Source organism: Mandrillus leucophaeus, unplaced genomic scaffold (genome assembly GCF_000951045.1).
Source record: "Mandrillus leucophaeus isolate KB7577 unplaced genomic scaffold, Mleu.le_1.0 Scaffold121, whole genome shotgun sequence".
Taxonomy (NCBI): domain Eukaryota; kingdom Metazoa; phylum Chordata; class Mammalia; order Primates; family Cercopithecidae; genus Mandrillus; species Mandrillus leucophaeus.
The window spans coordinates 7,118,446-7,144,324 of record NW_012100432.1 but is presented as its reverse complement, the minus strand read 5'-3'; the positions used below and the strand labels follow the sequence as shown (position 1 = coordinate 7,144,324).

The window sequence follows — 25,879 nt, the reverse complement described above, 5'->3', positions numbered from 1 at the left end:
ATAGCAGACTAACATCTGTTGTCCACCCCTCCCCCCAAACACTGGGCCCTCCAAAACAATGTTGTCTTTTTTTTTCTGGTGGGGGGTGGGGGGTGGGGAGTGTGGGGGACACAATTTAACCCATTGCACCAGATTTCTGAGACTGTCAAGGAGATAGCACTAATTTTCTAAGGTGTCATAATGGTATTATGGTTATGTTTAAAAAGTGTCTTTTTTCTTTTAGATAAACATCCAAAAAACTTACAAATGAAATGTTATGATATATGCAGTTTGCTGTAGAATGATACGGGGGCGGCAAATGTGCAGCAGTAATAGATGAAGTGACCCTGCCTCGTGCCCGTAATTGTTGAACCCAGGGGAACCTGGTATATGGGGTCAGTATATTATTCTGTTTACTTTTATAAAAGTTTGATGTTTTTTCTAAAGAAGGTTAAAAAAAAAAGAAAAAATGAACAGCAAACAACAAAAATAAGAAACTTTCCACATAACTGACTTGGCCTCTCCCTTGACCCTCCTTGTACCCCTGGAGAGGGTCCCCACGGGCCTCCCCTTTGCACAGCAGCCTGGCTGGGGCTTCCCTCCTAAGTCCCCCACCCCAGGCTTCCTTGTGCCCAGAAACTTCCTCTGCGCCCCGTTGCCACCAGAACTCCCTCCACGTGGTGTCCCTGCTCCCAGCCCACTCTCGCCTGCACAGGAAGAGCCAGCGCAGTCTTTGCCCTCATGGGGGCAGCCACCGCTCAGGGAAGAGATGCCCAGCCCCGGCACAGCGGCAGGCTGGAGCTCTGCCCCGGTGGGTACTGCCGTGAGCCACTCTGCTATGTCCTTGGCCAGCCTCATGGCCTTTGAAGGGACAGTGACTGGGATGTGCTTCTCTTGAGAGGGAAAATTCAGCCTGACTCCACTTTGGTCAGCTCTCCTCTCCTGGCTCTTCGAGGGGCTCTGGGCCAGGCCTCTGAGGCACGGTATTAAGGCCCAGAGAGCCCCTGGGAGGAAGGCCCCATCAGCAGAGGGAAGGAGACTACCAGCCGAGTGCCCCCTAAGAACCCCTGTGATCTCTGTCCAAGGGCTCTTCCCCCCAGGGGGAGAGAGCCTTCTAGAACCATACACAATGAGGACAAGACAAACAGCCTTGTGACCAATGATGGGAGCTTGCAAGCATTTACACTGCATAGATCAACACCTTTAAGAGAAAAACTTAACAATGAAGCAAGTCTTCGGTAAAATGTTCCCCTGACCTCTTTCGGGTCACATACGGCATCTCCTAGGCCTTTCTCCAAGGGCATCCTCCAAGGCTGACCCCTTCCCCACCATGATCCTACAGGGCTGGAAGGGTGGAGGGGAAGAAGTGTGGGGAAAAAGGATATAGCAAGGGTCTCATGCACACCATCCATCGATGTGAATACCCCCACCGCCCTGTCCTCCATAAATAGGAAACCGTCCAGGCAGATGTTTTTTCTGCAAGTGTAGACTGCGAACTGCATGCTGCGGCCTGAAGAATCCCACCAGCTAGTGACGCCCCGAGCACACCCTGTTCTCTCACCAGGGGTTACCACTCTGTCTACACCCTGGAATCACCTCAGAGAGTTTCCAAATGCCCCTCCCCAGCCGGAGGAGATCAGAATCACTTTCTAGTTTCCCCAGGTGACAGCAAGTTGCGGCCAGGGTGGGCAATCAGGAAGGTCTCTGCCCAGCGTGAGATGAGGTGCCAGAAAGTGATGGAAGGCAGGTGCCAAGGCACGTTTCCGGTGGATGGAGACTAGTAATAAAATGACAGGGCCAACGTTGGGGTAAAGGATCTTGGATTGGGGGAGGATGAAACCAGGGTGGAGAACTTGAATAATGGATGACATTCAAAAAGCACCCACTCTGCAGGGGCCTCTTTCAGGCCGTTCTTTGTTGGCGTGACTTTGGCTCCAAAATGGCCCAGGCGAGAGACACAGGGATGCGGAGGCCACTGCAACCTGCAAGGTGGGCGTTTCCAGGCAGAGGAAGCAAGAACAGTTAGTGGGTGGGCCAACGAGGACCTTGCATTCCGTCTCAGCGTCTGTGGACTTTGCCTCATTTATGAATTTTAAGCAGGATGAGACTTGTGCTTTAAAAAAATTGCTGCCATCTGAAGCGGGGATGGGTTGGGGAGAGACTGGAGTCAGGAAAACCATGTGAGGAGGCTGTTGCCTTGTCAGGAAATAACACCAGCATGCACTGCAGCAGGGGCTGGAGGTTTGGCACAGAGTGGCTAAGGTGGGGAATGTGGATGGGATGCAGAGATGGGGAGATCCCCCTTCCCGGGAAGGCATCTGGATGTCCCCACAGCTCTACAGCTCTGGCAAGGAAGGTCAGTCCCTTTTTCTGAGATGGTCCTCGCTCCCAGCCTCTTTCTTCAAGGCTCGGTGCCGCCATGCTGCTTGCCACCATTCATGCTGGTGGAGGAGGCTGCTTGTGGGTTGCTCTGAATATGTCAGCTCTTCCTAGGGGAGATGAGAAACCTCCCGCACACAGGCTATGTTGCCGCCACTTTGTGTCACCAGAAACCACATCAGAAAATTCCCAAGATTTGATCAACATCAAATTGATAACACTTTGACCTGCAATCTGCCTTGGTATGTAAATATATCTGTTCTTTCAGATCAGATCGACAGGCTTCTATTTCTCCTGCACAATCACATTGGTTTGATTTGCTGTTTCAGAAACCATGTTCTTTACACTTGAGCCCCACACATCTAGTAATCCCTGTGCTTAAGAGAGAAAGCAAGAGTCCGGAGACATGAGTAAAGCCCGGATGGCCAAAGCCAGGATTCCTCTTAGGCAGGGAACCCCCATTACTCAAGAAACCACCTTCCTGAAGTATGCTGGAAGGGGATGAGTTGTGGTTTGGAAGGAGACGGGAAAACAGAGCTGAGCTGTCACGTGAAGAAATAAGCTGTGATTTGATGGCAGGGCCCCGTGGCTCACACTTGTAATCCCAGCTGCTTGGGAGGCTGAGGCAGGCGGATCGCTTGAGCCCAGGAGTTCAAGACCAGCCTGGGCAACAGGGCAAAACCCCATCTCTACAAAAAACACAAAAATTAGCCAGGTGTGGTGGTGCGCGCCTGTAATCCCATCTGCTCAGGACGCTGAGGCAGGAGTATTGCTTGAGCCCGGGAGGCGGAGGTTGCAGTGAACTGAGATCGCACCACTGAACTCCAGCCTGGGAAACAGAGTAAGTCTCTGTCTTAAAAAAAAAAAAAAAGAGTAAAAAACAAAGAAGCTGTGATTTGGTAAGGCAGAGAGCTGAAGAGAGGGGGAGACGAGGGAGGAAGGGGGCGCCAGGCCATGGAAAAGGGAGCCACGAAGGAATCTTGGTGATGGGGTTATTGCTGGGCTCCTAATTACTTTTGTGAAAGGAAAATAAAAACTTGGAATCCCAATTCTCTCCGCCAAAAGAAAAAAAATTAAGCTGAACGCTGAGTTATGCAAGAAGCTGCCTTTCCTTTTGTTCCTAAGCAGATGGTGACAGATAAAAAGTTGAAGATCTCCACAGGTAGCTCCTCTCCATTCACCTTATCTTATAGTGAGCACCAGGCCAATTCGTTATTGACTATGCCCTTTAACTGCTTCTTTTCTCTTGCAACATTTGGACCCAGTAAAGAGACCACACCTTCCCTCTGTCCCCTCCAGCCGGCTTTTCCTCTTTAAATATTGAAGCCCTCAAAATCATCTTTGGAAAAAGGCATAGACTTGTCTCCCAGGCACACATCCTTAACCCTGGCAAAATAAACTTCTAAACTGATTGAGACCTGACCCAGATCCTTTCTGGTTTATACTTTATAGATCCCTGTGAGTTAGGGTGTTCCTATTTGATGAAGGTTTACACTGCTGTCATTAAAGTGCCCCAAATCATCAGTAAAATCCGCTCAGGTGTCTTAGGTGAACCATCTTGGGAGCACAGGGTGGATTAAGGAGAAGTGGTGCAGTTCTACCTTCATGTTGGTGCAGAGTCGAAGGACACGGTGGATGAGCGTGAACGTGGGTCCAGACGGAGTCACAGGTGATCAGAAGAGCAGCCACCAGGGCACCAGGAGAAATCTTGGAGAGAACCCTGGACAGGCCACAGGATGAAGTCTCGGTGGCATGGCCCACTATTGAGCTTCCAAGGTCAGGGTGACCCCAAGGAACACCTGGGTTTTATGTAGATATATGCAGAAGCCATCACATACACCTGCTGACCAGGATAAAACTACCCTGTTTCAAGGTACATATTAAATAAACTCAGCTCAAAGATAATTTCTGTAGTAGGACTCAGGACTTTTTTTTGGTTTTAAGAGACTGACTCAACCCAAACTGACATAAGGAGGGAAAAATAATTTATTGGTTCTTTCATTTAGAAAGTCAGGGGTAGTTGCAGGTATGGCAGACTCAGGGGCTCATTGGGTCAGCAGGATTCCATGTTTCTCAGATCTGGGCTTCCTTCTGAATTCTTTCCTGTTGGCTCCATTCTCAGGCAGCGTGTCCCCTCCTGGTGGCAGGTGGTGATAATGAAATGCAGAATTTTGATGTGTCCAGAGGAAATTAAACCACACATATGCACACACTTGCGTGCGCATGTGTGCCCACATACACACACACACACACACACACACACACAGAAATATTGCTGAATAATGCCAACAGAAACTTGTTCACAGGGTGTAACTGGAGAGAGTTACATGAACAGAAATGGGGCTTGCCTTTGGAGAGAGTTCTCTTGTTTTAAGAGAAGAGAAAAACTGGCAGTAGACTCGAAGAGGAAACATAAGCAGGTGGAAGGTCCTTTGGGTCAGAGTCTGCCTGGTCTAAGCCTGGCAGGACAACCTGCTTGCTTCCCAGCCTCCCTTGCAGCTAGGTTGGTCATGTGACCCTGTTCTGGCCAATGAGGCACAAGCAGAAGCCAACTTGGAGGAATCCAGGCAGACTTTTTGCTGTCATTGGAAAGGAGGACAGTAGCTGAGGCCTGGGCCAAACCTTCCCCTCTTGTCCTTGAGCACTTGAGCTAGGTTCACCAATGCTGCTTCTCTCCTCCTGGACCAAAGCCATGCCACAGAGTCCCAGCTTAGGAAAAGGTTTAGTTCTTGCTAAACCACGCCTATCTATCATCTATCTATCTATCTATCTATCTATCTATCTATCTATCTATCTATCTATCGAGATAGAGATGTAGATATATAATAGATATACACAATATATACATGCATATATGCATGTATTCTTAATTCTGAACTGGTATGGTTTAGCAAGAACTAAACCTATATATGCAACTCTCTCTCTCATATGTATATATATGCAACACACACACACACACACACACACACACACACATATATATATGCAGAGAGAGAAAGTCTTGCTCTGTTGCTCAGGCTGGAGGGCAGTGGTGCCATCATAGCTCACTGCAGCCTCAAACTCCTGGGCTTAAGCAATCCTTTTTTTTTTTTTTTTGAGATGGAGTTTTGCCCTTGTTGCCCAGGCTGGAGTCCAATGGCATGATCTCGGCTCACTGCAACCTCCACCTCCTGGGTTCAAGTGATTCTCCCGCCTCAGACTCTCGAGTAGCTGGGATTACAGGCACCCACCACCATGCCCAGCTAATTTTTGTATTTCTAGTAGAGACAGGATTTTACCATGTTGGCCAGGCTGGTCTCAAACTCCTGACCTCAGGTGATTCACCCGCCTTGGCCTCCCAAAGTGTTGGGATTATAGGCATGAGCCACCGCGCCTGGCGTCAAGCAATCCTCTTGCTCAGCCTCCCAAAGCACTGAGATTAGAGGTGTGATCCACCACAGCCAGCCAAGAATATATATATATGTTCTTCAATTACAAAAGTAATATATACTCAATGTAAAAAGTTAAAATAATACCAAAGTATGTATAATAAGTGCAGTTCCCTCACCTCCCCTTGTCTCCCTAAATCCTGACATAGTAGCCACAGTTCATGCAGAGGTAGCCACTGTTCATGGTTTTGGGAGAATCCTCCAGACCTTTCCCTGTGGTATATACATACATATATATATATATATATCCACATATGTATATATGCATATGTATGCGCCATCCTGCAGCTTTCCCCACTGAAGTCCGTGATGTCCACCCACATGAACATATCTAGATCAGCCTCATTCTTTTGTGTGGCTCCAGATGGCCCCATGCTGGGTAGGTATTCCTCTGTGAGTGGACACTGAGGGCATAATTTCTTCCACGAGAATACCAGTATTTGTAACTTCATTGTCTTATTTTTCCAAGAAAAAAGAAGCCACTGTGATTGTTCTCATCAATGACATGTAGTGCATGGCCTCTGTGTACAGGACACTGTACTTAGGGGTGTGGGACAGAACGGGACGGGATGCCCACTCCCGAGGGCCTGGCTGAGTGGTGGGGAGAAGTAGGTCAAAAGGTAAGGTCACTGCCTGAGGACTGAGTGAGGTCGCCTGGGAGGAGAGGTGTTTGCTGGGGTGGGCCTCACGGCAGGAGAGGCCTTCGGTGTTGGCTCTGGAACCCTGGGGAGGAGTCTGTGGAGAGAGGGGTGGCGGGGTGGGGGTGCCCTGGGTCGGGGAACAGGGTGGCCAGAGATGCCCAGGCAGGAAGAATGAGCAGACCTGCTCTTCAGGTGCACCTAGGAAGCACCGTTTTTTCTGACAAAGGTGAAATTAAGGTGCCAGAATTCATTATCTGGCCTTTCTCCGTGCTGCGAGGCCCATGCTTGCTTGTGTGATGGCATTCTCTCTCTCTCTCTCTCTTTTTTTTTTAATAAAAATAACTATGAAGGGTTCAAGGCGCCTTTCTTTCACGACATCCCAGCTCTTAGGTCCCAGCGGTGCATCGGTGGCAAAGAATGTCCCCTGTCACCATGGCTGCTTGCCTTTATTTGAAGTGTCTGGCAGAGCTATCTCCCTGTGACATGCTTCTTTCAGAGCGAATTATTCATCCCCCCATGGCCCCCACCTCTCCCGGCCTTGGGCTCTGTTCATCCCCGCAGGTGTGAAGACAGGACCGGCCTTTGTGTGTGAGGAGCTTGCCCCCTCCTTGGCTCCCCTCTTGGATCCCCTCCAGGCCTGTCAAGGCTTTCCTCGCTTGCTCCGGGCCCTGCGGTGTGTGCGGGGCTGATGTCTCCTGTCATCCAGGGAGGGCTGCGCAGCCTCCAGCCCTCCTCTAATCTCCCCCTCTACAAAGGGCAGCCCTGTCACTCAGGGGGACAGCGGGGAACCTGGATCCGGGGCCACACAGTGAAGCATCCACCCTGCCTGAGTAGGAGGAAGCAGCCTAGCAGAGGTGGCTGTTGAGGCAGAGGGCAGGTGCACAAGGGCCTGGGTAGAGAGAGTGAGAGCTCAGCCATCTTAAGCCACTGAAGTCAGGTAGCCAAGCTTATTTTAGTGGAGTACGCAAGTGGCATGGGCCAGGCACAGTGGCTCACATCTGTAATCCTAGCACTTTGGGAGGCTGAGGCGGGAGGATGGCTTGAGGCCAGAATTTCAAGACTAGCCTGGGGAACATGGCGAGACCCTGTCTCTACAAAAAATAAAAAAACAAGCCAGATGTGGTGGCGCCCACCTATAGCCCCAGCTGCTCAGGAGGCTGAGGTGGGAGGATCACTTGAGGCCAGGAGGTGGAAGCTGCAGTGAGCTATGATTGCACCTGTGCACTCCAGTCTGGGTGACAGAGTGAGACCCTGTCTCCAGCAAACAAATAAATAAAACAAATGGCAAAGAGCAAGCTGGCCAATGCCGGTAGTGCTGGCTAATGGTTAGTGCAGAGGGGGCAGTCTCAGTGGCTGTCTTGGGGCCATCCTACAAAAATGAAGGAGGCACCTATAGAAATAGGGTCAGCTTCCCCATCCTCCACCAGACTCCAGAATTCTTCCTCGGCCTCCTGCATCAGTAGTGATGAAAAACTGATGCAGTGAGGCGGGGTGGAGTGAGCAAGCCAAGACCAGCCTGGTGCCCAGGGCCAGGAGCCTGCTCTTTTGAGCCTCTGTCCCCTGTGTGTCCACAGGAAGCACAGTGCCTGCTGCCCAGGGGGGCTGAAGACACAGGATGGGTCCCGGTGGTGGAGGTGCCCGGGCAGCACCTGCACACAGCAGGTGTTCACTGTTGTTGTTGGCATGGTGGCACAGAGCAGAGGCGGAAAGCAACGTGCTGCCTGCAGACAGGCTTTTGTGACCTACCCCGTGTCTAGAAATGTATCTTCTGAGTTATTAACAAGGAAAAATGTGGCCACGCAGGGCCCACCTTACTTCAAGGCAATAGCAGGCTGGGTAGAGCAGCGCTGCCCCTGGAGATGGCACAGGGTCCCCTCTGCCTGCACCCCAGGGTTCTCCTCCACCTCCCACCGCTCCCCCTCTGTACACCGGCTGGCGGCACTCGGTCACATGCTTTTGCTGGCTTCTGAGACATTGGAGGTTGAGAGCTCTGGGACCTGGAGCAGGCTCGGGTTTGCATCCCACTACTTCATTCACGACCTGTGTAGCAAGCCTTGCTGAGCCTCAGTGACTTCTTCTGTAAAATGGGACTCATGATCCTCACCAGATGAAAAGAGCACGCATACATCACCTGCCCTTGAACCTGAAACAGAGAGCGGATTCCCAACCACAGAGAAGACACATTGCTGAGGCTGCCTTCCCATGGCTCACCACTGACAGCACAGTGTGCACCCCACAGGGCTCAGCTTCCCGCAGGTGGGCAGTGTGACCCAGGCAAGCAGGCAGGGCTGCCAGGGCCTCGGCCAGCAGGGAGCTGGCCCAGCAGGGAGCAGGCAGGGGCTGTGGCCAAGGGTCTCTGGAGGAGGCTGCGTCTCTGCAGAGGGGACCCCTCCTGAAACACCCTCCAAGCTGGAAGCTGGCCCCTCAGAGGGGAAAACAGGTGCTGCAGGCGACTCTGAGTTCCCCACTGTAAATTAATCCACCCGAGCAATTGGGAACAGAAAGTGCTTCCTGTCCCGGCCTGAGACAATGGACAATAAACGCAGCCAGCCTGCTGGGCCCCGGCCCCTGACCCCAAGGCTTCAGGAAGAGGCTCCCACACACACACACCTGCAGTGTTCGAAGCTCGCATTGTTCTGGGCTCACAGCCTGAGCAGGGCCCCTTGCTCTCAGGAGCCTCCAGCTCTTTCTGGACCTGAGCCCCGGGAGCCTTCACTCCGTCCAGATGTGCTTCCTGTGGAAGGAGACCCGCAGATGACACAGATGAGCAAGTGTCCTTGGGTTCGGGTTCGTTTAATGCATATTCTTGAAGCCCCTACCACGCACGGAGCCTGCACACCAGCGGCACATTACAAAGCCTTTCCAGAAAGGCTGTGGTCTCACACTGAGCACCAGACAGTGCCCGGACCTGCCCCTCTCCACCGAGCACACAGACAGGGCCACATACATCCTGCTGGGGAAGGCCCGGTGGAGGCGGCTCCTTGGAGTGAAAGGCCCTGAGATACCAGAGGCTTCTGGGACGTGAGGCTCCTTCTGAATTTCTGAGGCTGATAACCGAATACTCTTGACTTGAGTAGATGATGAGCTTGTGGAACATGCTATGCATGTGCACACCACCATGAAGTTAGTAATCATTCTTGCTTGCTGGGGCCATGTGTGTGTCCACATTTTGTCTTTTAATTTTTTTTTTTTTGAGACGGAGTCTTGCTCTGTTGCCCAGGCTGGGGTGCAGTGGCGTGATCTTGGCTCACTGCAACCTCTGCCTTCCGGGTTCAAGCAATTCTCCTGCCTCAGCCTCCTGAGTAGCTGGGACTACAGGCATGCACCTCCACGCCTGGCTAATTTTTGTATTTTTAGTAGAGACGGGGTTTCACCATGTTGGCCAGGCTGGTGTCGAACTACTGACCTAATGATCAGCTTGCCTCGGCCTCCTAAAGTGCTGGGATTACAGGTGTGAGCCACTGCACCTGGCCTCTCGTCTTTTAATTAATTTTTTGAGTTGGGGTCTCACTCTGCCACTCCGGTTGGAGTGCAGTGGTGCTGTCATAGCTCACTGCAGCCTCAACCTCCTGGGCTAAAGCAATCCTCCCACCTCAGCCTCCCTAGTAGCTGGGACTACAGGCATGCACCGCTATTCCTGGCTAGGTTTTAAAAACTTTTGTAGAGATGGGGTCTTGCTATATTGCCCAGGCTGGTCTGAAACTCCTGGGCTCAAGCGATCCTCGTACCTCAGCCTCCCAAAGTGCTGGGATTACAGGCATGAGCCACCACACCCGCCTCAATGTCTTTTAATGTCATTAAAAGACACTCATTTTGTCTTTTTTTTTCAGATGAAGTCTTGCTCTGTTGCCCAGGCTGGAGTGCAGTGGCATGATCTTGGTTCACTGCAAGCTCTGCCTCCCGGGTTCACGCCATTCTCCTGCCTCAGCCTCCTGAGTAGCTGGGACTACAGGTACCCGCCACCATGCCCGTCTAATTTTGTTTTTGTATTTTTTAGTAGAGACAGGGTTTCACCGTGTGAGCTAGGATGGTCTCGATCTCCTGACCTCATGATCTTCCCGCCTTGGCCTCCCAAAGTGCTGGGATTACAGGCGTGAGCCACCGCGCCCAGCCTCATTTTGTCTTTTAATGATTAATGGACTAGCACAGTCTTAGAGAAGGAAAGAGCAGAGGTTCTATGTCCAGTCAGTGGGGAACTGGGAGATTCATTCAGAAAGGCTTTGGGCAGGAACCGGGTCTGGGTCACTCTTTGAAAGGGTGGATCTCCCATTTTCCTGCAGAAAATCTGAGCAGCAGGTGAGTCCGACGGACTGCCCGGAACCCCAGAGCATGGCAGTGGGTGAGCAGACCTCCCTGTCCTGGGCATCCCTGTGGCCATGGAGCTCCTGGGTGAGCAGCTGCTCTGAGACAAGTCTGGTGAAGAACACAGCAGGACTCCTGAACATCCTTCATTAAAATAAACATTTATCTATGGAAACCAGAACTGTCCTTGGCGCGTGGCTCGTGGACGTGCTGGGCAGCTGGGTGGGGAGGGTGCACGGGTGGAGCCTCAGCTCGGTTTCTTTCTCTGGGTGGTGTCCCCACTGCCGGGCTTCTCCCGCTCTCAGCTCTCTGGGGAGGTCCCCTGTGAAGGGCCTGTCTTTCCTGTCCCCTCCCTCGGATCATTAATGAACCACTCTCTCTCTCTTTTTCCTTTTCAGCGATTGGGCTGTTGGAATCAAAGAGGCCCTCCGGTGACTCAGGCGTTTCCCATTGCCCTATTCTAGCATCCTCTACTCTTAGCACTGAGAGTTTTTCACGTCCTATTTGGAACTGATAGGAAACCCTTTCATTGTTTCGCTACATGGATATTAGCACTGATGAAGGAAGCGCTCCATCAGATAGTCGTCCGCTGCAGTGAGCTGGTTTCCAGCACGAGCCTGCCTAGACTCAGCGTCTCCCGCCTCCAGGGACCCCCAGAATCTCAGCCCCTAGGAACCCTGGGCCGGGGTGGACGGAGGCTTCTAGGCATTGTGGGGTCTCTGGCACCAGAGACGCTCAGGGGTCTGGGGACCGAGTTTGGCCCCTGTACCCACCCACTACCATTTGACATGGTGAGAGAGACAGAGATGACGAGCTCAGGCAGGGGATGGCTTCTGCAGTGCCCACAATGTGCCAGGACTCTGCTCTGCCACTGTGGACCTTTCCTCACCCCTCGCTCCCAGGCATCAAGCTGTGGTTTCCAGTTGTGCTCCTTGAAGACCTCGGGCTCCCTGGTGACAGTCACAGAGCCTCTGAGCAACTTCCCTTTCAGCTATTTTCCATGACCTAGTCCTGGGTAAGGCTTCATTTGAACGAAGGGTTCTGCTGCTTAAAAAAAAAAAAAAAAAAAAAAAGTTGGAAAAGCCATCACCTGATCACAACTTTCTAAGGTAGATATTTTGTTTTGCAATGAGATATTTGCAGTGGTTTCACTAAAGCCTGATCTTCCCACCCGACTGTTTGCCGGTGAGGATGAGGACGTGTCTATCACAATCAGTATGCCCTGAACGAACCAGCGTCACCCTCGTCCCCCTAGTGAGAGATAAGGACCTCAGGCTCAGAGAGGTTATGTGATTTTTCTCAAAGCCACACAGCAAAATTTGGAACCGCAGGTGAGCCTTACTTCTCTTCCTGGGCGAGCCTGCGGTCAGGGGCAAGGCTTTTTGATGATAAGAGTGAGGTGGAGCCAGCTCTAGATTGGGGGTGGCAGAGGGAAAAGGAGGAGGGGGGTTCCCGAAGCACCATTCTGCTTTCTGTGAGAAGGGATTTCCCCTCAACAACTTCTGTCCCATTTTTCAGAGCTAAAGTGACAAGCCACATCCACGTCCCTGGGTAAAGGTGCTCCCCTTGCAGGAAACACATGTGCACTTGGGATGGAGCCCTCTGTGCGGGAGCGGCTTGCTCACCTCTCATCAGGCGCCAGCTGGGTGGGTCTCTCCCAGCTCTCGAATTCTAACTGCAACTACCATTTATTCAGCACCTGTTATGCACCAGGCACTCTATGTATGTTGTTGCTAACCCTCAAAACAAGCCCTTCCCAACATAACCGTTTTTGTGCCCAACAAAATGGTCTGAAACTGACACCCAGAGAGGCTGAATGACTTGCTCATAGTCACACAGCAGGCAGTGGGGAAGTCGGCTCTATGGATTATACACCTGGGCTCCTCCAGGCCTCTGTGCTGCCAGGCCTGACACCCTAGCATGTTGGGTGTTCAGAGGTGCCTGGGAAGCTTGTTAAAAGTGTAGATTCCAGGCCTCCTTACCCTTAAAGATTGTGACTCAGTAGCCCGGGGCAGGGCCCAGGCATCTTCATTTTGACAGGCCGTCCTGGTGGCTGCCATGCACAGGCAGGTTTTGGGAACATCATGGGTCGATGATTCCTGGTCTCCCCAGCCCTCTTGGCCTGGCCACAGAGAGCTGCCTTTCCAGCGAGGTCAGCCGAGATAATGCTGCCGGGAGAGCAGTCTCCTCTGCCGTCTCAGGACGGGACTCCTTGGAAGAAGGATGAGTCTGAGGGCTCCGGTTGTCTTGGCCTGAGACAACCCAAGGTCTTTTAACAGGAAAAAACCTCACCCATTCCCAGTGTTGATTTCATACCTTTATTTTATGTATCTATTTTTATTGTGGTGAAATACCTATAACAATAAAATTGCCGGGCGTGGTGGCTCATGCCTGTAATCCCAGCACTTTGGGAGGCCGAGGTGAGTGGATCATGAGGTCAGGAGATCCAGACCATCCTGGCCAACATGGTGAAACCCCGTCTCTACTAAAAATACAAAAAAGTAGCCGGATGTGGTGGCGCACACCTGTAGTCCCAGCTACTCAGGAGGCAGGAGAATCGGTTGAACCTGGGAGGTGGAGGCTGCAGTGAGCCAGTATTGCACCACTGCACTCCAGCCTGGGCGACAGAGTGAGACTCTGTCTCAAACAAAACAAAACAGAACAACAAAACAAAACAAAACAAAACAATACCATTTACCACCATAACCATTTAAGGTGTAGAGTTCATTGGCATGAAGTATAATCACATTGCTGTGCAACACTCACCACTATTCATCTCCAGAATGTTTTTCATTGTCCCAAACTGAAATTCTGTACCCATTGTACACTAACTCCCCATTCTCCCTCTTCCAGCCCCCTTCTACTTCTCTGTGTCTGTGAATGTGACTGCTGAGGATCTCATATGAATAGAATCACATAGGACTTGACTTTGTGTGCCTGGCTTATTTCACTCAGCATCATGTCCTCCGAGGTCACCGATTGGCAGTACAGTTCAGAACCTCCTTCCTTTTTAAGGCTGAGTCCATTGTGGGACAGGCCGCATTCATTTATCTATTCATCTGTAGATAGACACTTGAGTTCTCCCGCCTTTTGGCTATTATGACTTTGGCTTATTTTAACATTATATAAATATGAGGCCAGGCATGGTAGCTCATACCTGTAATTCCAGCACTTTGGGAGACTGAGGTGGGAGGATCGTTTGAGCCTAGGAGGTTGAGGCCGCAGTAAGCTGAGATCAAATCACTGCACTCCAGCCTGGGCCACAGAGAAAGACCCTGTCTCTAAAAAGTCAATCAACCAATCAATCAATCATTCAATCAATCTGTGCTCACCTAAAACTAAACATTGGTACTTTCTACTTCTACAACAAGATGAAAATGAAAGATAAGTTAAATCCCATCAAAATTACAAGACGAATAAAATTCAAGTGAATGGTATTAGTCTGTGCCAATGGATGATGCTGTCTTGCTTGAAACAGGAATGTGGTGCTGATGGCCTCAGTGCAGCTTCTGTGGAATCTGGCACATTCTCTAACCACTGTGACAATTCAATTTCCTCCTCCTTGTCTCTATTTGAACTACTGCAAAGCCTCAGTGTTTTAAAACACATCCAAGTGCCATTGCCCTTCTCTTGTCATGAATGCGTCATTTCCATCTGACATCCACCTTTCTTTCCTTAGTATCCTGTGGACATTAAAGTTTGATCAGGCCATGATCAAACTGAACATTGGGACTGGAATTTTGCAGATGTCCTTGGTTAAAAGGTCACTATGCAAATAATCATGGGAAATGACGTCCTAAAGTTAAAAACTCTTGGTGAACTAGCAGTCTGAAGACCATGACCACTGGCCCCAGCTTCAGAGGCGGTGGTCCAACCTCCTCTTCAGGTCGCTTCCACCTGCCTGTGGACTTCTCTGTTGTCTGAAGTTACTCTATGGTCGCCCAGGTTATCAGGAGGCTTCAAGGCTGTGCTGACTGACTGTAGATAGCCTCTCAACCTATTTCCAAATCCGAGTCCCCACAAGGCACCTGTTGGTTTCTTCTCCACTTTTATTTATTTATTTAAAGACAGGGTCTTGATCTGCCCCTAGGCTGGAGTGTAGTGGTACAATCACGGCTTGCTGCAGCCTCAACTTCCTGGGCTCAAGCCATCCTCTCGCCTCAGCCTTCTGAATCGCTGGAGGCCACAGGTGTGCACCACCATGCCTGACTATTTATTTATTTATTTTTGTAGAGATGGGATCTCACTTGATTGCCTAGGCTGGCTAACTCGTGCCCTCAATTGATCCTCTCACCTCAGCTCCCCAAAGTGTTGGGATGACAAGCATGAGTCACCGCACTCTGTGGCTTTTTCACTTTTAATTCCCAATGCATTGCCATGCAGAGAGGCTGGGCAAGATCTGAGATCGGAAAAGGGAAAAATCCCCTCCCCAGATTATGGACCCTGCACCATGCCTTTGGCATTTGGGACCTCTCTTTCCCCATTTCTTTCTTCTTTTCTCCCCCAGGCATGGGCCTTGCAGAACTTTTATTATTATTTATTTATTTACTTTGAGATGGAGTCTCGCTCTGTTGTCCAGGCCGGAGTGCAATGTCATGATCTTGGCTCACTGCAACCTCCGTCTCCTGGGTTGAAGCGATTCTCCTGCCTCAGTCTCCCAAGTAGCTGGGATTATAGGCACCCGCCACCACGCCCAGATAATTTTTTGTATTTTTAGTAGAGATGGGGTTTCACTATGTTGGCCAGGTTAGTCTCAAACTCCTGACCTCATGATCTGCCCACTTCGGCCTCCCAAAGTGCTAGGACTACAGACGTGAACCACTGTGCTGGCTTGAACTTTTATTATTTTTAACAATACGAGTCACCATTTTTGAGCACCAACTATATGCCAGAGACTGTGCTAAGTTGTTAGAACAATTTTTTTAGAGATGGGGTCTTGCTATGTTGTCCAGGCTGGTCTCAAACTCCTAGCCTCAAGTGATCCCTCTTCCTCAGCCTCCCACAGTACTGGGATTACAGGCGTGAGCCACGCTTCTGGCCTATACTAAGTTCTTGACGCCCACTATCTCTGTGTCCTCAGTGGGCCCCAAGAAGGACCGTAGTGCTTCTGCTCCCCACATGGGGACCTTCAGAGAAGTCCAGTAGCTCTCCTGGGACCAGACATGCAGGAAGTGGCAAGTCCAGGTCTGGCTCACCCCTCTGAGGCTCCACACTGTCCCAACATAGGGTTCATTCTTTGGGTAAAATCTTGGGTCGGGTGCTGTCTGGTTCTATCAGTGGGAGAGACTGGCTTTGAAGCTGTTCCCAGGCTGCCCCTGCCCCAGCGCGGGAAGTTGGCCGTTCTCCTCTGGGCTGGCGCTTCCTGAGGCAGCCAGCGCTGGAGACAACAAACATCTTTCTCCCAACATCAGTTTTTCCCTTCATTGTTTAATGACTGTGGTTCTAACCTGACTCTGTTCTGTTCTCTTTCATTGTAAATGTGTGGGGGCCCTTCAGGTGGGATGGGCAAACCAGGCTTCAGGGGGCTAGCTGGGACACCCACAGCCATTTATAACATTGTTTATGTGGGAAAGCGGTTTAGTCATCCAAACAACAGCCTTACAAAAGAATGTTAGGAACACAATTAGTTTGTAAATTGGCCACTTCCTGTCTTTGTTGGGGTGGAGTGAGGATGGGCACAGTAGTTAGTTTTAAATACTAAATGAGATAGTACATGAAAAAAAAAAGCCCAAAACACAGTGATTAGGGCACTGGACCCTCTCAAAAAATATGTAGCTGCCATGGCATTCTTATGATTGTTATCATCGTTTCACATGAGGGTAAAATCTGTGTGGCTCAGGAAGGCAGAGCAGAGACCGGTGAGTTGCAGGTGGTGAACTTCTCCTCGAGTAAAGGGCTTCCTAATCCATCAAGTCCATTCACAGTGGAGCAGACTGGCAGTGAGCACCCCCATCCCTGAGGGTTTTTAAGCAGAGGCTTGGCCTGGGCAACAGCACCCTTGAAACTTCTATCCAAATGTCGAGTTCTAGCTTCTCTCCCTCTCTCAGCAAGCCCTCAGCTGGGGCCATGCTGCCCCCCGCCCCCCACAGCCAGCACACATCGCTGCTTTGGTTCTGCAAAATGGACCAAGCACCTGCAGTGGACTTGCCGGACAGCAGAGTACAATTGCCAAGGGCAAGGACTCTGGAGCCTGGAGGTCCTGGGTTCAAATTTTGACTTTGCCGCTGCCCAGGAGTTTAAACATAGGCAGGGGGCTAACAGTTTCTGGGCCTGTCAAATGGAGCGAGTAGCACTGATCAGCTGGGTTCTCAGGAGGATTAAATTAGGTAAAATATGTAAAGTGCCTAGTTTGGAACAAGACTCTAGTTCCATCACTTGCCAGCAGGGCAAGTCACTCAGTTTCTCTGAGTGTCACTAACTCCAGCTCTGAAGCCAGGTGGTGACATCTTCTGAGTACAAGGTCATGGTCATCGTGACGCTGGCAGCCACTCTGGGAAATACCAGGCACGGGGTGGACCCTTGGCAGGTGGCGATTATCCCAGCCTTAGCTAAATCCATCCCATGTGCCATGAAGCCTTCCTCAGTTTTTCTTTCTAATAACAGCTAACACTGAGCATGTGCCATGGGCCAGGCATGGTGCTAAGCAATTTGAATACAGTAACTCACATCATTCTCAGTACAGCCTTGTGGAATGGGCAGTGTCACCACAGCCACAGCACAGAACAGGCAGGGGAGGAGTGCAGAAGTGTGCAAAGGGACTCACTCAGATTCACACAACCTGAGGTGAGAGAATCGATTGAGACCAGGAGTTGGCCAGCCTAGGCAACAAAGTGAGACCCCATCTCTACAAAAATAAATAAATAAATAGTCAGGCATGGTGGTGCACACCTGTGGCCTCCAGCGACTCGGGAGGCTGAGGCTGGAGGATGACAGGGCCAGGGTCTGACTGCAAAAGTCTTACTCAGGACAGGATCAATCTGCAGACCCACCAGGCTGGCCAGCTAAGTGCCCTGTGTCCAGCTGTGTCCCCTTGCCGCATTGGAGGCGGCCCCAGCATGCCCTACTATAGTCTGGTTGGGAACGTAAGGTGCTCACAGGCTCAGGGAGGGCTTGGAACCTCCCTTTGTACTCACCAGCACCACACTCTGAGCCTCCGCAGATCCCATGTAGATAGTCTCTGGGAAGTCAGTTCCTCAATGTCGACAGCCCCGGCCCTGACACAGCTCAGGCTGCAAAAGCCCTGGCCTGGGACAAGATGGTGTGGCCAAGAGGCAATGTGGAGAGGGTCAGTAAGTCAGGAGGTGGCTGCTGTACCCTGGCCCTACAACCAAAGTTGTGACTTTGTGCGATTTAGCCGAGGTTCTCTGAATTTCCCTTCCTCTTCTTTCTTATTGAATATATATATTTAATACAGAATATATGTATTTAATACAATCTTGCCATGTTGCCAAGGCTGTTCTTGAACTCCTAAGCTTAAATGATCCTCCCACCTTGGCCTCCCAAAGTGCTAAGATGACAGGTGTGAGCCACCACGCCCGGCCCCTTCCTCCTCTTTTAACATGAAGAGTCACTAGAGATTTCCCAATAGCAATTCCAACACAAAATTTCTCTCAGTTAGGACACGAGCTAGAAATACTATTTATGTTGGTGGGAAAGTAGGTTAGGACAATACAATCAAGAAGAGAGACCTTGAGCAAGGCTGAATGTAGGAAGTGGCTAAAATATTGACCAAAATTCCTCCTGAGACCTTAGAGTTCCCCTTGTAAATAAGCTGTTCCCTACTGTGAGAACTAGGGGTGGGGAAAATGAGCAGATGGGCTGAGCTGGAGCCTAGGGCAGAAGGAAGAAAGGACCAGGGGCTGTACTGTACTCAGTCTCTCTTTTCCAGAATGTCTCCAGAATCTGTCTTCTAGACTGTACCTTCCCTGTCAGATTTTGAGGCAGAGGCTTGGCTCTCAAACCTCTGGTGGTGATGCTGTTTTAACCAGTGACTTGCTTTCGGGCCTTTGTTTCCCATTCCCTACAATTAAAGCACACTGTCACCAAGCGGCAGTAGTGTTTCTATCTTGTCTATGTGCTCCGAAGATTTAATGGTAGCTGTGAATTCAACCAAAACTGAAGACATTGGCTTAAATTTTATTTTATTTTATTTTTTTGCGACAAGGCTTGGTCTGTTACCCAGGCTGGAGTGCAGTGGTGTGATCATGGCTCACTGCAGCCTTGACCTCCCAGGCTCAAGCAACCCTCCTGTCTCAGCCTCCCAAGTAGCTGGGACTACAGGTGTGTACCACTATACTCAGTTAATTTTTAATTTTTTTAATAGAGATGAGGTCTCACTATATTGCCGATGTTAGTCTCGAATTCCTGAGCTCAAGAGATCCTCCTGCCTCAGCCCCCTAATATATTGGGATTACAGGCGTGAATCACCATGTCTGGCTTTTTTTTTTTTTGGTGGAAACAGAATTCTGTATTAGCATTTTGGCTGCTGTGAGTTGCCAGCTCTGTTCTTAATACTGCCTACCTTTAGGAGTTCACAGTCACACCCTTTCCCTCAGATTCTCATCACATTCCTGATGTAATATCATGGTAGAGATCTCTTTAGGAATTGAAAGGGGAGACTCCTGTGGAGTGAAAAGTTTGTCTTTTTCCTTTGAAAAACGAGGTGAGAGTTTTGATTTTTGCAAAGGCGCTAGGTGGTTTGTAGCAACCCCTCCACTGAGGACGCCCAGAGGAGCTGCACAAAACACATGCAACGGAAACGCGGGGAAAGGTGAACTCAGCATTTGGGATAACTTTTTCCTTGAGGGCGCTTGCCAGCATCAGAAGAAGTGGCTGAGGGCTGAGCGGGGCTTTCGCAGATTGTGAGGGTAATGGAGAGAAGGTGGTGGGAGCTGGTTCCTAGCTTGCATTTTTGGTTGGGACCATGCAGCAGGACACCTGGGCATATGGGTGGACTGGAGGAGACCTACATCAGTCCTGGCGAGACCTGCTTGCTCAGTTTCAGATAATATCAAACTCTACAGCTGGATTTAGGATTGCTTGTGCCCTCGGCACCTGGAAGAAGCCATTTGAATACCTTTCTGGAGGAAGATAGCAGCATTCTAGGTCTCATTATTTCTATTAACAATGTTTAAAATTTTAATGTCAAGCACACAATAATAGTAGCTAGGCACAAGCAGAAACAAGAGTACACAAATGAACGCCAGGAGAGACAACAGATAACAGAAAACAGAAAAGAAGAAACGGATGCTTCTCATTTTGGAAAACTGAAAAAGAAAAAAAAAGAGTGAGAAATGGACAAATCCACAATTATAGTAGGAGGTTTTTATATACTTCTTGCCTCTCTCACTAACTCATAGAACAAGCAGAAATACATCAGTAGGATATACAGATTTAAATAACATGATCAGCCAACTTCAGACAGATACAACAACTACTTAGGTTACACATTTTTTTTCAAGCCCACATTCAAAATTTACCAAAATGGATTCATACTGGGAAACAAGTCTCAAAAATGTTTCAAAGAATTGAAATTATACAAAATATATTCTCTGGCCATGATATAATTAAGTTAGAAATACTCATTAAAAAGATAACCAAGTCTTCAAATGTTTGGAAAGTAAACAGTATTCTTTTTGTCTTTCTTTTTTTTTTTTTGATATGTAGTTTAACTCTCGTTGCCCAGGCTGGAGCGCAATGGTGCAATCTCGGCTCACCGCAACCTCTGCCTCCTGGGTTCAAGTGATTTTCCTGCCTCAGCCTCCTGAGTAGCTGGGATTACAGGCATGTGCCACCATGCCCGGCTAATTTTGTATTTTTGGTAGAGACGGGTTTTCTCCATGTTGGTCAGGCTGGTCTCGAACTCCCAACCTCAGGTGATCTGCCTGCCTCGGCCTCCCAAAGTGCTGGGATTACACGCATGAGCCACCACGCCCGGCTGAACAGTATTCTTAAAAAAACTCTCAGGCCTGAGAAAAAGCATGATGGCAATTAAAATTATGTTTTGAACAAACAATAACTAAAATATTAAATGTACAAATGTTGGAATGCAGTTAAAGCCATGCTTAGAGGGACAGTTATAGCCTGAATGCATATGTTAGAATTGAGGAGAGATGAAAAATAAATGAGCCAGGCAGTTGTTTCTCTCTTTATTGCTCTGGTTTGAAAGTTGTACTCGGGATCTTGACTTTACAGAGTGTGAAGTTATGCTATTTTTTGCATCTTGCCTGATCTACGTTTAACATTTTTGTGTGGCAAAATGTTACATCCATCACTGCAGAAGTCCTCAGCTAATTTGACATGTCAACAGCATTTAACATGGTTGGTCACTCTTCATGCTTGTAATTCTTTTTTTGTAACTCACTGTTTGCTTGGTTTCCAGGCAGTGGGGAGCAGGACAAACTCATAATAGTTTGCAAGAGTTGACTATGTGCAAAGCTCCTGACTCCCTGTTCAGTGACGTCATGTTGGTAGCCTGAAATGGACCACAGTGAGAGTATTTACACCATGGAAATTGGCAAACTTGACAAATCAGTGCGTTTATTTCTTTATTTTCAGAGGGCAGGTTTACCAGCACACCCTGTATCTCCTCTCCTTTGCTGGTGTCTCTGAATCTGCCTTCAGTGTTGGTTCTTTCTCATCTCTTGGCTGCTGGAGTTTGGAGGGCCCTGGGACTCAGTCCTCCAACCTTTTCTATCTGCCCACTCCCTTGGTGACCTCACTCAGTCTCATGTCTTTAAGCACTGTCTTCACACTGATGACTTCCAAATGGATTATCTTCAGCCCCAATTTCTCCCCTGACTCCAGGCTCGTAAATCCAACTGTCGACTCCAGCATTGTCAGGTTAGATTTGCAGTGCCTGTTAGAAACCCAGGTGGACATGGGGTGTGAAAGAGAACGCTCAGGGTGACTCTGAGGCTTTGGCCTGAATGATGGGAAGGATGGAGTTCCTGTCAACCAAGGTAGGAGATCTGAGGGAGGAGTAGGTTGGGAAGGTTGGGGAGATAAGCAGCTGTCTCCCCAAGAGATGTCAAAATACACAGAAGCAGTGAGGTTTAAGTATATGATTTGAAGTTGAAAGTGTGGGAGGGGTGCTTACAAGGGTTTCAGGTGGGATACCAGTGGTCAGGGATACTAGTTTAAATGTGTCTTAGCATAAGATTTAAAGAATGATAGTGAAGTAAATGCTTTCTTTTAAAGTACTTTCATTTAAAAAAGCAAATCAATTAAAAGAATAAGTAGTAAGTAAACGGTAATACAGGTAGGCACTAGATGGATGAAGCAAAAATTGCAAAGGTGGCACGAGAAAGACTGAGGTTTGATAACTCTGAAATGGAGGAACTAAATACATTAAATAAAACTGAAGGAGGTGCAGGTACGGCAGCTAGGTTTTAGCTGACTGTCCAGCTCGGCTGTCCTGGTAGGCAGTCAACAGAGCATGATTTAAGTTGATACATGAAATAATGGTAGTTTTAGGCTTAGTATTTAAATGTATGGAGATGACTATAATAAAAAACTAAAATCAGAACTAATTAAGGTTGTCGGCTCCCAGGGAGAGGGATCGGGGCCAATGCTTTTTATTATAAACCCTGTGCTACTTGGTACTTTAAAAATTATTATTAATATACTTTATTGTTTAGAACAGTTTTAGATTGATGGAAAAATTGAGCACTTGGTACAGGGAGTTACCTTATACCTCCTCCCCTTCCCCTACTATCAACCAGGTAACTCTGAGAAACTGTCACAGCCCAGAGGAGCCTCAAGCACGACTAATCGTAATGTGTATCCTGGAGGCAGTCCCAGGACAGAAGAAGGACATTAGGTGAAAACTAAGGAAAACTAAATAAAGTATGGATTTTAGTTAATAGCTCATTAATAGTAACAAATGCACTATGCTAACATAAAATATTAATAACAGAGGGCGCTGGCTGTATATCCCCTGGCTGTGGGATATACAGGAGCTCTGTGTACGAGCTTTGCAGTTTTTCTGTAAGATGTTAATAAGTGCTGGGGAGGAAGCCCACAGAGGTAAGCGTCCTTCTCATCACATCGTATCCGAGGTGGGCACTGGCACATGACTTACCACTGTGATGCTGGCCTTGACCGCCTGGCATAGGTCGTATCTGTCAGGTTGCTGTCCTGAAAGATTACCCCTTCCCCCTTTCCATCCTGAACACTTTCAAGGATGTCACTCTGGGTAGCCCACACTCAAGGGGTGGGGTTCTATCCTTGCTTTAGAATGGAGTAGCTTCATAATTTATTTGAAATTCTTCCCTATAAGAGATTTTTTCTTATTTATGAATGTATTCAATCATTTATTGATATCAGTGTGGACTCAGACTCTCACCTGGGCTGGAGTGCAGTGATGCAATCATAGGTCGCTTCGTCCTTGAACTCCTGGGCTCAAGTGAGCCTCCCACCTCAGTCTCCTGAGTGGCTGGGACTACAGGTGCCTGCCACAATGCCCAGCTAGATATTTATTTTATACTTTGGGCTACTTGACAGTTTTTTATTGTGGTAAAATGTATAGAACACATTTATGATTTTAACCATTTATTATTTCATTTTAATTAATAAATTAGTTTTTTAATAGACATGGGGTCTTGCTACGTTGCCCAGGCTGATCTCAAACTCCTGGGCTCAAGTGATCCTACTGCCTCAGCCTCCAAAAGTGCTAGGATTACGAGCATGAGCTGCCATGCCCGGCCTGATTTTAACCAGTTCAGAGGCATTTAGTGAACTCACAGTGTTGCATTACCATGCCCACCATCTACCCACAGAACTGTTTCATCTTCCCAAACTGAAACTCTGTCCCCAGTCAACTCTAACTCCCCATTCCCTCCCCAACTCCTAGCGACCACTTGTCTACTTTCTAGGCTTCTGGACTTTTGAATCATGTGACTACATTAATGAAGATCTTGATGTCGGTTGAATTTTCCAGAAAACAAACTCTAGGGTGTGTCCTGGGGTGTCTTCTTGGGGACAGTGCCTCTGAGGAAGCAAAGGTAGCAGCATGGGCACAGACCTTAGTGGATCCTGGGGGAACTCTGGAGCTGGGCTTTTGGGTCCCCACTGGGACCAGTCGTTCCATGCCAGCTGCACCCACAGGGAAGAGGGGAGAGGCAGCTGCATTCAGCTGACAGCAGTTCCTGGAGAGGGACATAGCCGAGAGTTAGGCCGCCAGCCCTGCTGCCGCTGGGGACCAGGCCTCCGTCCTGGGGGCTCCGGGTGCCGCAGTGTGTGCCACACTTCTCTCTTGTGTGTGGTGTTCTGCAGTTTCGCTGCGACGCATCCACGTGTTGCTTTAGTTTTATTTATCGGGTTTGAGATTTTTGCTTCTCCATTTGGAGAATTTATATTTTCAATAGAGTCTGACTGGACAGTCTTAGCCATCGTTTTTTCAAATATATACTCTTCCCTGGCCTCTCAGTTCCTCCAGTCGGGAATCCTGGTCACTGCGGGGAGAGCATTTTCCTTTTGCTGTCTGACGTGGGGTCTCTTTTCCATAGTTTCCATCTCCTCATCACGCTGGGCCTGTTTCTGTGTGCTGCACTTGGAGTTTTCAGCTGCCCTTCACTTATGTTTAGATAAACTTCTTATTTTAGAGCAATTCTAGATTTACAGAAAAGTTGCCGACATGGTACAGAGAGTTCCCATAGGTGCCACACTCAGTTTCCCCTGGTGTTAACGTCTTTTCTTACTGTGGTGCGGTTGTCACCGTTAGCCAGCCAAGGCTGATGCAGTGTAACTGAAGCCCATGCCTCATTCAGGCTTCTCCATTTTACTCAGTGGCCCCAGGATCCTGTGCAGGACTCCCCATCACATTTAGTCTTCCTCTTAGGCTCCTCTCTTGGCTGTGACAGTTTCTCAGACTTTCCATGTTTTGGATGGCCTTGACAGTTTGGGGCAGTGCAGTCAGGCATTCTGTAGTATGTCCCTCTGTCGGGATTTGGTGTTTTTCTCCTGGTTAGACCCGGATTGTTTGTTGGGGGAGGATGCCCACAGAGGTAAGTGCGCTGCCCATCACATCCTAGCAAGGGCACCTGCTGTCAACATGACTCAGCGGCACGGGTGAGCCCGCCTTGGTCAGGTTTCTTGTTTACAAAGTTGCTCTTTTCTCTGTTTCCGTGTGTGCTCCCTGGAAGGAAGTCTCCATGTGCAGATCACACTGAGGGGAGGTGGGGAGACGGAGGATGGGGTTGGGCTCCACTTTCTTGATGCCTCTGCCACTTTTGGCTCTAATGAATTTTTGTTTCTTTTCTTCTTCTTCTTTTTTTTGCAAGCCCTGCTGTATATTTAAAAAGATACTTAATATACTTTAACTATTTCTAGAAAATACAAGGCCACTCATGACTGTGTGACCTGGGCAGGCTACTTAACCTCTGTGTCTCAGTTTCATTATCTGGGAAATAGGGAGGCTGATATTCCCACCACACAGGGCTATCGCCGGCAGGCACATAGAATGTTCAGAACGGTGTCTGGTTGTAGTAAGTGCTATGTAAATGGCAGCTGTCATTAGAACGATGACTGCATATTGCCCACTATCCTTTTGCCGGAAATGGAATTCCCATATACTTTTTTGATTTAACATTATTTATTTATTTATTTGAGACGGAGTCTCACTCTGTCACCTGGGCTAGAGTGCAGTGGCACGATCTCGGCTCACTGCAACTTCCGCCTCCCAGGTTCAAGTAATTGTCCTGCCTCAGCCTCCCAAGTAACTGGGATTACAGGTGCCTGCCACTACACCCAACTAATTTTAAAAATATTTTTAGTAGAGACAGGATTTCACCATGTTGGCCAGGTTGGTCTCGAACTCCTGACCTCATGATTCGCCCACCTCGGCCTCCCAATGTGCTGGGATTATAGGCATGAGCCATGGGGCCTGGTCAATTTAACATTATTTTTAAAAGGATGGTGACGGCTGGTGCAGTGGCTCATGCCTGTAATCCGAGCACTTTGGGAGGCTGAAGCAGGTGGATCACGAGGTCAGGAGGTCAAGACCATCCTGGCTAACATGGCGAAACCCTGTCTTTACTAAAAATACAAAAAATTAGCTGGGCATGGTGGCGGGCACCTGTAGTCCCAGCTACTAGGGAGGCTGAGGCAGGAGAATGGTGTGAACCTGGGTGGGGGGAGTTTGCAGTGAGC

At 49.0% G+C, this 25,879-nt stretch overlaps 1 pseudogene; it reads right to left on the bottom strand.

The window, feature by feature from the left end:
- LOC105532976 overlaps positions 1-25,879 on the bottom strand; it is a 75,787-nt pseudogene that overhangs the window by 23,704 nt on the left and 26,204 nt on the right.